Raw genomic sequence first — 13,343 nt, 5'->3', positions numbered from 1 at the left:
TTGTATTTGCTACTTAAGATTTCTAGCTGTGTTGGTCTTGCTATGATTTTGTAATGTCTCATTTGATGATTATACAACAAGGTCAGTTACCAAATAAAATAAAATTATCGTGCTATGTCATTTCATTGTCCTTGGTTGATCCATCAGGAACGTGCACTTGAGATGCGAACCAAGGTAATTCGAGAGGAATTACAAAAACTTATCTTTATCTAGCACCTTGCTAACATTGTTTCAATTAGGGAGAGGCATCTATATTGTAGAGCTTTAATAACAAATATAAAAGCTTGGACATAATTTTTCTTTTTAAAGTGTAAAGAGATTGTTCAAATAAAAAAGATTTATCTTTTTACAATTTTTAACAACTAAACGACCATATATATCAAGGAAGAAAATAAGGCTGATAGCATGAGTGCTAGAATGAAACACCGGACCTGTGTCACTACAACGAATCCACTTATTTCCTTTTTTATTTTTATTTTTTATACTTACAGTGGACTTTGTTGATCCATCAGGTTACAACATTCTAATGATCAATGAGTCTAATCACCAGGCCTGCAATAGCATTGATTGATCGATCATGTTACTTATTTGAAGTTTCAATCAAATTATTAGAGAGACAAACTATTCATGAATCTTTTATTAGGGCCAAATTACCGAAATTGAGAGACTTAAAAAATTGGACATTACTTTTTCGTAAATTATAAAATAAAAGATAATCTTAACAATCAAACAACAAAAAATTGATTTGTCTTTCATTTATTGTTCTTCATACAAGCGTGCTCTAACAATTATTCCAGCTATAAAAGCAAGTAGGATACGGCTTGAGTCACCTTCTCTCATTTCATCAACATCAACTATTGTCGCCGGCCCTTCACTTCCACAATGGGGCTGGAAGTTGTTGTAAGCTTCAACGGCGTGCTCATAAGATTCGTACGACTAGCTTCCCCTCACCCCCATTAGTCATTTAAGAACACTCGACTCTATACCAGGTACCATGATACACAACATATACACACCTTGTTAGATTTCGGCATTTTTTGAAATGATGAAAAGAAAACTACAAATGGAAGTTGTACTTGGTGATACGATCCACCTTGTGGAAGACATGTTGACACCCAATTTCGTCCCTCCTTTATTCCAATTTATTTTCTTGGGCTTCTAAATTTATTAACGAGTTAAATACTTTGTTTTCACAACCACTTTTTATTTCTACTACTATTAATATCATTACTTTCATTGTTTTTACTATTTTACTATTAACATTACTAGCATTACGTTATCACAAATTTTTATAGTTCGGCATCATTTCATTTTTGAATTTGGACTCGTTAAATTAATTATAAGTCAACACTTTATTAAATCTTTATTTTCTACATATTAATCACTAATTATCATCATTATACATATACAAGTTAATCACTAAGAAGCCCAAAAGGAATTAAATTGAAGGAGAAAAGGCCATAAAATTTCAGCCAATCAAGCCCCAACCAATTCACATTATTTTCGGACCCAGCCCACATCCTTTTAACAACCCGACCAGCCCATCACCCGCTTCAACCCGACCAGCCCATCACCCGAAACCGACCCGGCTCACTTTTCGTTTAAAATCAACTCATAATTCTAAAGGGAAAACCCTAGCCGCACAGCCCCTCTTTCTATTTTCTCTCTCCCTCTCCATTTCCTGCGAAAATCAAAATCCCTTTTGCCATTCCAGAACTTGCCCGCCCATTTTGGGCAAAGCTTTTGTATTCTCCCCAGCTAATAGCAACGTTGGTTGCTCCGCACAGATCATCTCTTTCCTTTTCCAAGCAAAACCAGTTTTCACAGCCATGGCAGGGGCTGGACCATTCCATTTCCGTGTAACTTTCGAATATAGTCAACATAAGAGGCCAACAAAGTTTTAAAAGTCTGATTCTTCTACACAAAAAAAAATTGAAAAACAGAGAGTGAATCTCAAACTCGTGACACCCTTTTTGACACTTTTGAATTTGAAATTTTAAATATCCAAACCCTAGCCTTTGTCTCCTATAAAATACCATCTTACATCTTCAACAAGGAGAGATTTTTTTTCAGTCCGTAACTCACCCCTAAAATTTCATACCATTTGATAATTTTTTCTTATATGTTCTTGAGCATTGTCTGATACGAAAAACTTTCTGGTCCGTTTCGATCTGGGATTCGAATCTGTTCGAGTGTAGATCCGAGAATTGAGCCCAGTTCACTGCACTCGAAGAAGGTAAAAAATCCTTCTTTAATTAGTTTAATTGCAGTTTTAATAGTTTAATAAGGGTTTATATGTTCACATGTTTGTTGTCTTAGTTGGTTGAATCTCAGTTTAGTGACTTAGTAGTATTATGCATGCTCATGTTTAGTTAGTTTAGTTTCGGTTTTTAATGATGTTTATGTGTTCTTGTCTTCATTTAGTTTGGGGTTTTTGCAGTTTAAGGGTTGATAACATCTATATGTTTATGTCTTATTTTAGTTTTAGTTTAATTTCAGTTTTGTTAATATTTAGGTGTTCGTATGAGTTCATGTGTGGATGATTACGTCGATAGTGTTTGGTTTCTAATTTGGCATGGTCATAATTATTAGTCCTGTTTAGATTAGTTTAACCACCTGCTAGTCTTTAGTTAAGATGATTTTGTGCTTAAAATCAGTGTATTCTTCAATCAAATTCATGTTAATTCAATTCATGTGGCTTGACATTCATGTTTATGTGTGTTAACCGCTTTGTGGTTCACCCAACTGTGTTTATATCCCTACCTATTCGAATCTGTGTATGTTAGTTTCCCCCTTGAAGGACTTGCTTAATAAAGGCTTCATTAGGCCTAGTTCATCCCCGTGGGGAGCGCCCGTATTGTTCGTCCGAAAGAAAGATGGCTCCCTGAGAATGTGCATTGATTATAGGCAATTGAATAAAGTAACTATTAAGAATAAATATCCTCTCCCAAGGATTGATGACTTGTTTGATCAATTGCAAGGCGCCAAATGGTTTTCAAAGATTGATTTGAGGTCCGGGTATCATCAAGTGAGAGTTAGGGAGAAAGATATCCTAAGACAGCCTTCAGAACGAGATATGGTCATTTTGAATTCCGGGTGATGTCATTTGGGCTAACTAATGCGCCAGCGGTATTCATGGATTTGATGAATAATGTGTTCAGGTCCTTTCTGGACTTATTTGTAATCGTATTCTTTGATGATATTTTGGTGTATTCTAGATCCGAGGCAGAGCATGCGGATCATTTGCGTATTGTCTTTGGAGTTCTTCGAACTCGAGAATTGTTTGCAAAGCTTTCCAAATGTGAGTTCTGGTTGAACTCAGTGGCATTTTTAGGGCATATTGTGGCAGTCGATGGTATTCGAGTGGATAGTCAAAAGATTGAGGCCGTGAAAACTTGGCCAAGACCCACAACTCCTACAGAGGTTCGTAGCTTTCTGGGCTTAGCAGGTTATTACAGGAGATTCATTGAAGGTTTTTCCTCTATTTCTGCACCACTCACAAAGTTGACACAGAATCAGCCAAGTTTCAGTGGACAGATGCTTGCGAACGTAGTTTCCAAGAGTTAAAGGGTCGATTGACTTCTGCCCCAGTTTTGACACTTCCAGCGGGATTGGAAGGATACGTTGTGTATTGCGACGCTTCAGGTGTTGGGCTAGGCTGTGTGTTGATGCAACATGGCAAGGTGGTTGCGTATGCTTCAAGGCAATTGCGGAAACATGAGCAGAATTATCCTACCCATGACATAGAATTGGCCGCGGTGGTCCATGCATTAAAGATATGGAGACATTACTTATATGGTGTCCACGTGGATATTTACACAGATCATAAGAGTCTTCAATACATCTTCAAGCAGAAAGAGTTGAATTTGCGGCAACGACGATGGCTAGAGTTGCTAAAAGACTATGATGTTGAGATCCTGTACCACCCCGGGAAGGCAAATGTGGTGGCTGATGCTCTTAGCCGTAGGTTGATGGGAAGTCTAAGTGATGTACGATCAGAAAAGAAAGAGATGGCCCGTGAGCTTCAACAGTTAGCTAGCCTAGGAGTCTGAGTAGTGGACTCAGGTAGCAGCGGAGCTACTATTCAGAATTCAGCAGTTTCATCGCTAGTAGCGGAAGTAAAAGAGCGACAATATGAGGATCCCATGCTAATGCAGTACAGAGATACCCTCCCACAGAAAGAGGAGTCATCATTTGATATTTCGGGAGACGGAGTTCTCCAATGTCGAGGCAGGTTATGTGTTCCCGATGTGGTAGGCCTACGTCACCAAATATTGAGGGAAGCCTATTGTTCCCGTTATTCTGTCCACCCCGAGGCGACAAAAATGTATCATGATCTTAAGTCTATATATTGGTGGAATGGGATGAAGAAAGATATAGCGGAATTCGTAGCCCAGTGTCTTAATTGCCAACAAGTGAAGATTGAACACCAAAAGCCGGGTGGATTATTGCAAGCTATAGAAATCCCGACGTGGAAGTGGGAAGTGATTAATATGGATTTCATTTCAGGCGTACCCCGTTCTCGACGTAAATATGATTCCATATGGGTGATCGCGGATAGACTCACCAAATCAGCTCATTTCTTACCAGTCAGAACGACCTATGTGGCAGAAGATTATGCAAAGCTTTATCTTAAGGAGGTAGTGAGACTTCACGGTGTTCCAGTATCTATTATCTCCAATAGAGGGACTCAGTTTACAGCCAAGTTTTGGAGGTCTTTCCAAGAGGGTTTAGGGACCCAAGTACGCCTTAGCACGGCATTTCATCCACAGACCGATGGGCAGGCTGAACGTACTATTCAGACTCTGGAGGATATGTTGCGAGCATGTATGATAGACTTTGGACGAAATTGGGATGACCATTTTCCACTCATTGAATTTGCTTACAATAATAGTTATCATTCCAGCATTCAAATGGCACCATATGAAGCTTTATATGGGCGAAAGTGTAGATCCCCAATTGGGTGGTTTGAAACCGGAGAAACTAAATTGATAGGGCCAGACTTGGTCCAGCAAGCTTATATAGGATCGGTTGTTAGCAACCCAAAGTCGTCAGAAATCCTATGCGGATAATCATCGAAGAGACTTGGATTTCAAAGTGAAGGATTGGGTATTCTTGAAAGTGTCGCCAATGAAAGGCGTTATGAGATTTGGCAAAAAGGGGAAGCTTAGTCCCCGGTATATTGGACCATATGAGATTGTGCGCAAAATAGGCAAGTGGCCTATGAGTTAGATCTACCTCCGGAATTGGAGTCAGTCCATCCAGTATTTCATGTCTCGATGCTTCGAAAATGTGTTGGAGATCCCACTAGGATCTTCCCAGTAAACGATGTGCAAGTGACAGAGAAATTGACTTATGAAGAGGTACCGATTGCCATATTAGACAGGCAAGTACGGAGGCTTAGAAACAAAGAGGTGGCCTCGGTTAAGGTTCTATGGAGAAGCAGTAAACGAGAGGAGATGACATGGGAAGCAGAAGAAAGTATGCGATCTAAATACCCACATTTATTTCAGCCCTTGGAAGAGGCCCAAGATGAGACGTCAAGATCATAAGGTATGTATATTTCCTTTTATGCTTTTGGGTCATGTGTAGCCAAAATTTTTATGTTGTTACGTCGTGGCCCTGTGTGGCATTGATATTATGGGTTGTTGTGGCAGGATGGTAGCTCCATATTATAAGGGGAACTCTGGCGAAATTTTTGTAGAATTCCCCGAGACTTTAACATTCGAGGACGAATGTTCCTAAAGGGGGGGGGGGGGGGGAGAATGTTACACCTCGGAAAATTTTCCGTTGGTACGCAAGTAAACGAACTAGTGATGTGTGTGACGAGTGTGAGTGTATAATGTTTCATGAGCAATGTGCGTATATGGACGAGAATGATTAGAATGAAAAGTCGAGAAATGTGAAAAGTTGAAAGTTGGCAAAACTGCCCAGTGGTCGTAAAGTGCAAAATACAGACCGTATAATGGAATACGGTCCGTAAACTGGCAGTCGTAAATTGGCATGCAAGGTTTCAACTTTCTGCCCAGTTGAGAAATGGTAAAATACGACCAGGAGGACGGACCGTAAAGTGATTTACGACCCGTAAACCATGGTCGTAAATCACCATGCATGCAGCCAAAGTTTCTGGTTCTGCTTAAGGTTAAAGATGACCACGAGGGACGGTCCGTAAACTAGAATACGGACCGTAAACCTCCATGGACGACCACTGTTCACCTCAGCACAGATTTTCAATTCATTAAATATGAGGACCAAGACTTGATTTATTTCATTTCTACATTACACCACTTCTCTCTAAAACCTCTCTCTACATTTATTATACAAGTTTTCAAGGATATTTATGGATCAACAACACAAAACAAGGTGAATCAAGAGTAAGAACATCATCAAAGATCATCTAGGTCAAGAAATTCAAATGGAGAAAAACTACGGTTTTGCTCAAAGTGGAGTATTATTAACCAAATCTTGTTCCTACAACTTCTAAGGTAAGATTCATGATTTTTACATGATGTTTAAGGTATTGAAGAGTTGAAATACATGGATTGTAGAAAATATGGTCAAGTAGGTCATGAATGATGAATAGTGACATTTTGAGGAATAGTTTGAATTGAATCATGAATGTTGTTGTGTTGTGACATGAGTGTATTATAAATGGTACTAAGATCATGAACTAGACACTTTAGACGAATGGACGAAGTTGGATGTTATGACCATGAATATGGGTGAATTAGAGGCAAATTAAGGCATCTAAATAATGTGGATAATGTGAATGACTAATGGTCATTGTTATGATATTAATGAAGGTATAGACGCTAGCATTGGAAGGAAGCGTGCAAGTGTAGAATAGTCCGACGAAAAGGTATGTAAGGCTAACCCTTCTTTCATAAGTCATGGTTCCTTGGCCAAACTCTTGAACCCTCTATATGAGTATGTTGTATTCAAACGATTAACACTCCGAGCTCATAAGCTCACGATCCTCGATACGTGCTACGATTTTACTACGCACCCCATATGACGAGTAAGCATAAGATATAGACGTAGCGAAAATGATAATGATAGTGATGACGATGATAATAATAATGATGCTAAGGGTGCCTACGGGCTATTATACTTACATGTGCCTATGAAGGGCTATAATGACACCCCGAGCTTATAATGCCGGGTAGAATATATGTATATGGATGTATATATATGTATGTATATGATTACGTAACGCGCGCACACATCTTCAAATGGTACGGATAACCCTGAAGCCTTGGTAGGGCCAGGTAGAAATAACATTGAGCCTTGGTTGGCCAAGTATGTATGCAACACCGAACCTTATGTTCGGGTACACTATGTATGTATATAAGTGTATGGCTATGTATATAATATGAATATGAATGTGAAAAGACTATGTATATGAATGCGAATAGGGGCATGTATACGAATACGAGTACTATTATGAAATACGCATGAGAAATGGAAAGTTCCTATGAAAGGCAGGTAAGTGCCATGATGATGATATTATTGTCTTCCCTCCTATGCCACTTCATATATTGTCTATGATGCTTCTATATTGATGTTGATCATGCTTTACATACTCAGTACATTCTTCGTACTGACGTCCTTTTGTTTGTGGACGCTGCGTCATGCCCGCAGGTGCACAGGGAGACAGACTTGATCCATAGCTGCTTATTCAGAGATTACATAGCGGAGCTCCATTTCCTTCGGGGCCATAGCTTTTGGCTACTTATTCTTTTGTGTATATAATTATGGGCATAGCGGGGTCCTGTCCCGCTCATGTGATATGTTTTACTCTTCTTAGAGGCTCGTAGTCACGTGTATATGGTTAGATATGTCTGGCCTTGCCGGCCTATATTTTGTATATCATTTTGTTGGCCTCGTCGGCCCATGTACATTGTTGTGGCACATATGACTATGATGATTGAAGACGTTGTCGTCCAATGGGACTAGCATGGTCGATGCTTAGAAATGTATAATTATGTGGCTCACCTAGATGTACGCATAAGAGTAAGCTAAGAGGGTGCCCGGGTGGGCTAGCACCGGGTGCTCGTCGCGGCCCCGAGTCGGGTCGTGACAGTTTTCTTTCTAATCATTTTCATCCTCTTTCTTTGCATGAACTGGGAATTTCGAATCCCAAACATCCTCGAGTTGCCTCGATAACCTAGCTGCCACATTCATGAGATAATGTTGCTTATTGCTGCTGTCTTCTCTGTGACGAATTGTCGTGTCTCTTAGGCAGACAGTTGACATGTTTAAGGCCTAAGCCTACCGCTTGCCATAGGCTGCTGTAACGCCCCTGTTTTCCTTCCATGTTCGAGTTTCACGGGTTATACAGAAGGCATTGGAACTTGGCTAAATGTTCCATTAATTTGTTTCGTTGTGTTAAGTTTATTTGCCTCTATTTGCTTGTGTGGTATTTGGTGAACAATAAGACTAACAATAGGTTTTATTTAGTCATGCTAAATTTCATCTATAACTAGTAATTAAGGGAGTAATTTTTAGTATATATGGCAGTATACGTCCCTGAGGGCAATAGCTATAACCTTTTTCTTTATCATATAGAATGTGACTTAAGTTTAGAGATTAAAATCAACAACCCAATATTTGGTTTTCTATTTTCAAGTTCAAATGGTCTTTTCCTTTAAAAGAAGTAATTTTCAAAGGTGCTAAACTTGAAAATAATGCATAAGTCGATATTCGTTGTCCTAACTAGATCTTTGCTCCTAACCTTGTCCAGATCGTGTTTTAAAACAATTTGTCCATTGGGTCACTTTTCAGCATATCGTTTGTCGATGCTTTATAAACTCAAAATGTCTAATTATGAGTTATTTTCAAAACACCGTGAGATTTCATATTTATATCTATACTTGATACCTAACCTTTTAATCATTTTTTTTGCAAACTCAAAGGATTTGATCTTTTTATAATTTGAAACCAACTCTCTAAGGTTCCTTTTAGTAGTGTCCTAACTGCTTTACACTTTAAATTTATTCTTTTAAAAGTCTAATTAATTAACTTAAGTCTGGTCGGTTAACCATTGTTAATGGGTCTTAAAGGATGCCTAATACCTTCCCTTTAGACTAATTGAACCTTACCTAGAATCTTAAGTTTCGTAGACATTAAAATGGAGTTAACTTTAGATAATTACTTTAATTAACCTTAGGTGTCCTAATTCACCATAAATAATTAGGTGGCGACGCCCTAACTTTAAATAACCCCGGAATTACCGGAATGTTGTAAACTATTTTGACTTCGGTTAAAATAGGGTATAACAAGACACAGATTCAAACAACGAAAATACGAAAACTAAAGGATAGTAAGAAATCAAGAGATGAGAAGTGAAGAAACGGGGATGAGAATAAAGGGATAGGAGTAAGACCCAATTAGTAAAGGAATTATAGGCAAATTTAGGTATATGAAACTCAAACCCTCCTAATCGATTCCTACTAACGAACATATTCTAATAAAAATTCAAGGCAAGAGTTATTCAAATGAATTTACAAATGAGCAACTCTTCATGAAAATCAAGGACAAGGGTTTTCAATAGCCAACAAAGGAATCCACCTTAGTTAACTATCAACATCATTGATCACAAGGATTAACACTAACAACTATGGATAACAACTACCTCTAGATAACTATCTAAACAATCTATCACTCATATGAGTTTCATCATCATTCAAATCCTAAGTATGGTATTTATACTAAATAAGCTAAAGAAGACTAGGCTAGTTATTATAATAATACCCTTAAAGAAATAAGGGCTTTGTTTAGTAGTCTTCTTTAGGGTGATGGCTTGACTTTAAAGAATAGTCGCTTTGCATAAATAACCACCATCGTCTCCCTCCATCTCATCTTTACTCCGCGCGACCAAGCAATCATCCACACGTCATATGCTCTCCTATGAAGCTCCTCAAAGGTCTCCAAAGCCTCTCTTTGCATCACCATGGCTTGTAAGGTTCGGAGTTCCTTGGCTCGACCTCGGATGAAGTATCTTGAATCATGTGTGCTCATCGAGATCGTATTACTTGGACAAGGAGAGAGAAGAAGAAGAATAGCAGAAAGTTGAGTATGGTGCAAGTAGATGTTCTTTATAAAATTAAAATTTAGATTGTACTCTATACGGTAGTGGAAAAAACTGGGAGGTGTATATACAAAGTTATATAGATTATAAGCACAAGTAATTACACCATTGGAAAATGCTTAGGCATGCTTCAGATTTTTTTTTTCTTTCTATGCATTAAAGGACAAATAATAATTATAACTGATGAGAGAGAAGGAGCACAGTAAATGTTAACTTCAGCGGTTAACGTGAAAGGTATAACACGAACAAAAAATGTAGGAAGCGTCTATAATGCCCCAATCCCATGTTAAATGTCTTAATTCGACTCCCGACTCAAAGCCTACTCTACCCGAAATTTGCAGCTATTGATATAGCCTCTTATCAATGCTACTAGTCTTCTCGCTACCCACTAGAAAAATCCCGTCCTCGTTCTGCTAATTCTGCTCACAATCATCATGCACAAAAAGATAAGTCCTAAGATTTATGGTGATTCCTATATTATGTACACCACTTATACATCTGTAAGACTTAACCTGTTAGCTGACTCAGTTTGACTGTAGTTGAATGCGGCGATGCGTCCAAATGCTAATATTGGTCCGAAACAAGATCACACGTTTTACATTGTAACTCTAAAACGACGACATCCCATTTACCTCCTCGTGTACTACTCCCCTCTCCAGTCGTTCACTTTTACTTGTTTACAATACTAAAAATAAATACTATTCACTTTACTTGTCCACTTAAGCATATATCAAGAGAAACACAACTTCTTTTTTCTAGTTTTACCCCTAACATTAATTACTTATTTTCAAATAATTTTTCAAGTATATTGAGACTATACACTAATTAATATGAGTATTATTGTAAAATATATACTTCATTTATTATTTTTAAGGCATACAAAGTAAAAAGTGTACAAGTAAAAGTGAACCGAGGGAGTAAATATTTACTCCTATCATTATGATTCACCGTTGGCGTCTCGCCTCTTATTCCTCGCACGGCCAAACTCTGAATTCAATCCACTGTGAGTTCTTAAATGCCTTTTTAATGCACAATTTTTTTTTTATTATTATTAAAACAACAAGAAAATAGATACTATGGGCAGCCTTCAACTACCCACTGTGGTCTTCTTCTTTTCTTAGATTACATTATTTACTTAAAATAATAGGAGTACTAATATTTATTTTCTAAGGAAAATTATATGTTAGGTGCTCTTTTCCATTTCTTTTATTGGCTAAAAAAAATCATCTTTCTTAATTGAATCCACATTGACAAGAAAAAATGTTTTTATTGACGTTTGTTTCAAATTAGGTTTGACTTTCTCATACGAAATAATACCAATGGATTAGATGAGTGATGTGGCAAAATGGGTTTCTTTGTCATCTGCTATCTTTTTTGTTGGCGTTTGACCCCACATAAAGAAAAAAAAGCACATAATTAAAGAACAATTTCTATTCTCTTTTTTGTTTTGGTTTTTCCTTTGTCTCTTGAAGTACTAAACAGCACTAAATTTTAACAGCATCAGCTTGTCGGCAGTTAGCCTTCCCCTTAGTGACATCAGTTTAACAGTACACCTCAGCTAACCACTAAAGCATTTTAAAATCAAATTATGAACAAGTTAATTTTAGTTAAGACAACAACTATCATTTTGAATAAACTTAAACGAAGTTGATAGTGCTTTATAATTCTTATGAGTTGGTAAAGAAGTCACATCAGTGTTTAAAGTTTCTTACTATCATGTCAATAGAATGAGAAAAAAAGATGATTATTGTTAGGAAATAACTAAAAAAAAAATGAAAAAAAGAATTCCAGGTTGAGTTGACGTCATATGCTTGACTTGAAGAGAAAGGTACGTAAATTACATGTTTGTTTCATACGGGCAGTTGTGTCAAACACGAATTAACTGGTGTGATGACGACATGTTTCTCTAATCTTTTCTTTAACTAAAAATAACCTGTGGTCCATGTATTTGTAAATGGTTTTTATTTATATTTACATGATTTAATAAAATGTGGTCATACTTTAAGAAAGTTACCTAATTGAGTGATTTAAGGATTACACATTCACAATCTTTTCATAAGAATGACTAAAACTATTCTGATTAACAGTGCCAGTTCAAAAACTGGTCGAATAGTAACTTAATTTGTTTTTCTACACACATTCATGATTCACCAAACAATATAAAAGACTATGACATATTACTTTTTGTTTCTCCTTTTTTTAATCTTTAAAAAGGTATTAAATATTTTTGTTTATATACACATAAGTATTACGTCGGATTAAAGTAACGCGTGTTATGGTTTGGTGATATCCTTATCCTTGTTTTGTTAATTTGTCGGTGTATCTGATATGTGTTTTCTGTTTTCACAAAAGAAAAGAAGGAAAAATTATCTGATATCCTTTTTCTGTTTACGCGTGCTTCCAATTCCTATCGTATTATCCAAGCAGGTCGGCCACCCTAAATTCTGTAATTAGGTGTTGTCATGAATTACATCAAAAAATTTAACAGTTATAAGAAAGTATAACCACCGAAGAAATTTTGTCCTTATACGTTGTCGTTGGATCAATACTTAATCGTGAGATGTTGCACAAAATAAATTTTGGGGGAAATAGAAATTTAATTAATTTCTATAGTTTAAACTATAGTAAGCTTATTCTGATAATGCTTTGGTCCTATTATAAAAATAAACCTATGTTTATATAAAATAAATATAATTTCCCACATTAATGTCTTCTAAATATATGTTGAAGGAAATTTCACTTTCTAATCCCCCGTTCTTCTTAAAGTCAGTAATAACATTCTTTATACCCTAAATAGGTTCTTTTCAATTCCCTGCAGGTTTACATTCTTTATATATTTCGTTTCCTTCTCATTCTATTTTATTTTCTTTTATTTTAGTTCATGACTTGTTCATTACATTTTATTTTCTTATTAAAGTTATATGAATAGAGCATTTTTGTGATAAATTGATTCTTATAATTTTGGTGACTCTACAGTTTGTTTAAAGTAAGGAACTCCTAATATGTCGGAATGTAATGTATTGATTGTTGAAGCAAACTCTTCTCAAGAGATTGCACCATTATAAAAAAAAAAAAAAAAAAAATCAATCATTCTTACAAAAGAAAATAACAGAAATCGAAAAAACCCCAAATAGCGAACAAAATTCGAATTAATGAAAAATCAACTTAATAGCTTGGTTTGGTTCATGTATTTTAAAAATCGACTTAAGTGGTTTAATTTTCTTTTAAGTAAAAATCGGTCCAAACCTAACCA

This window comes from Lycium barbarum, chromosome 2 (assembly GCF_019175385.1).
Source record: "Lycium barbarum isolate Lr01 chromosome 2, ASM1917538v2, whole genome shotgun sequence".
Classification (NCBI taxonomy): Eukaryota; Viridiplantae; Streptophyta; class Magnoliopsida; order Solanales; family Solanaceae; genus Lycium; species Lycium barbarum.
The sequence above is the reverse complement of the archived record's forward strand: the minus strand, read 5'-3'. Positions refer to the sequence as shown.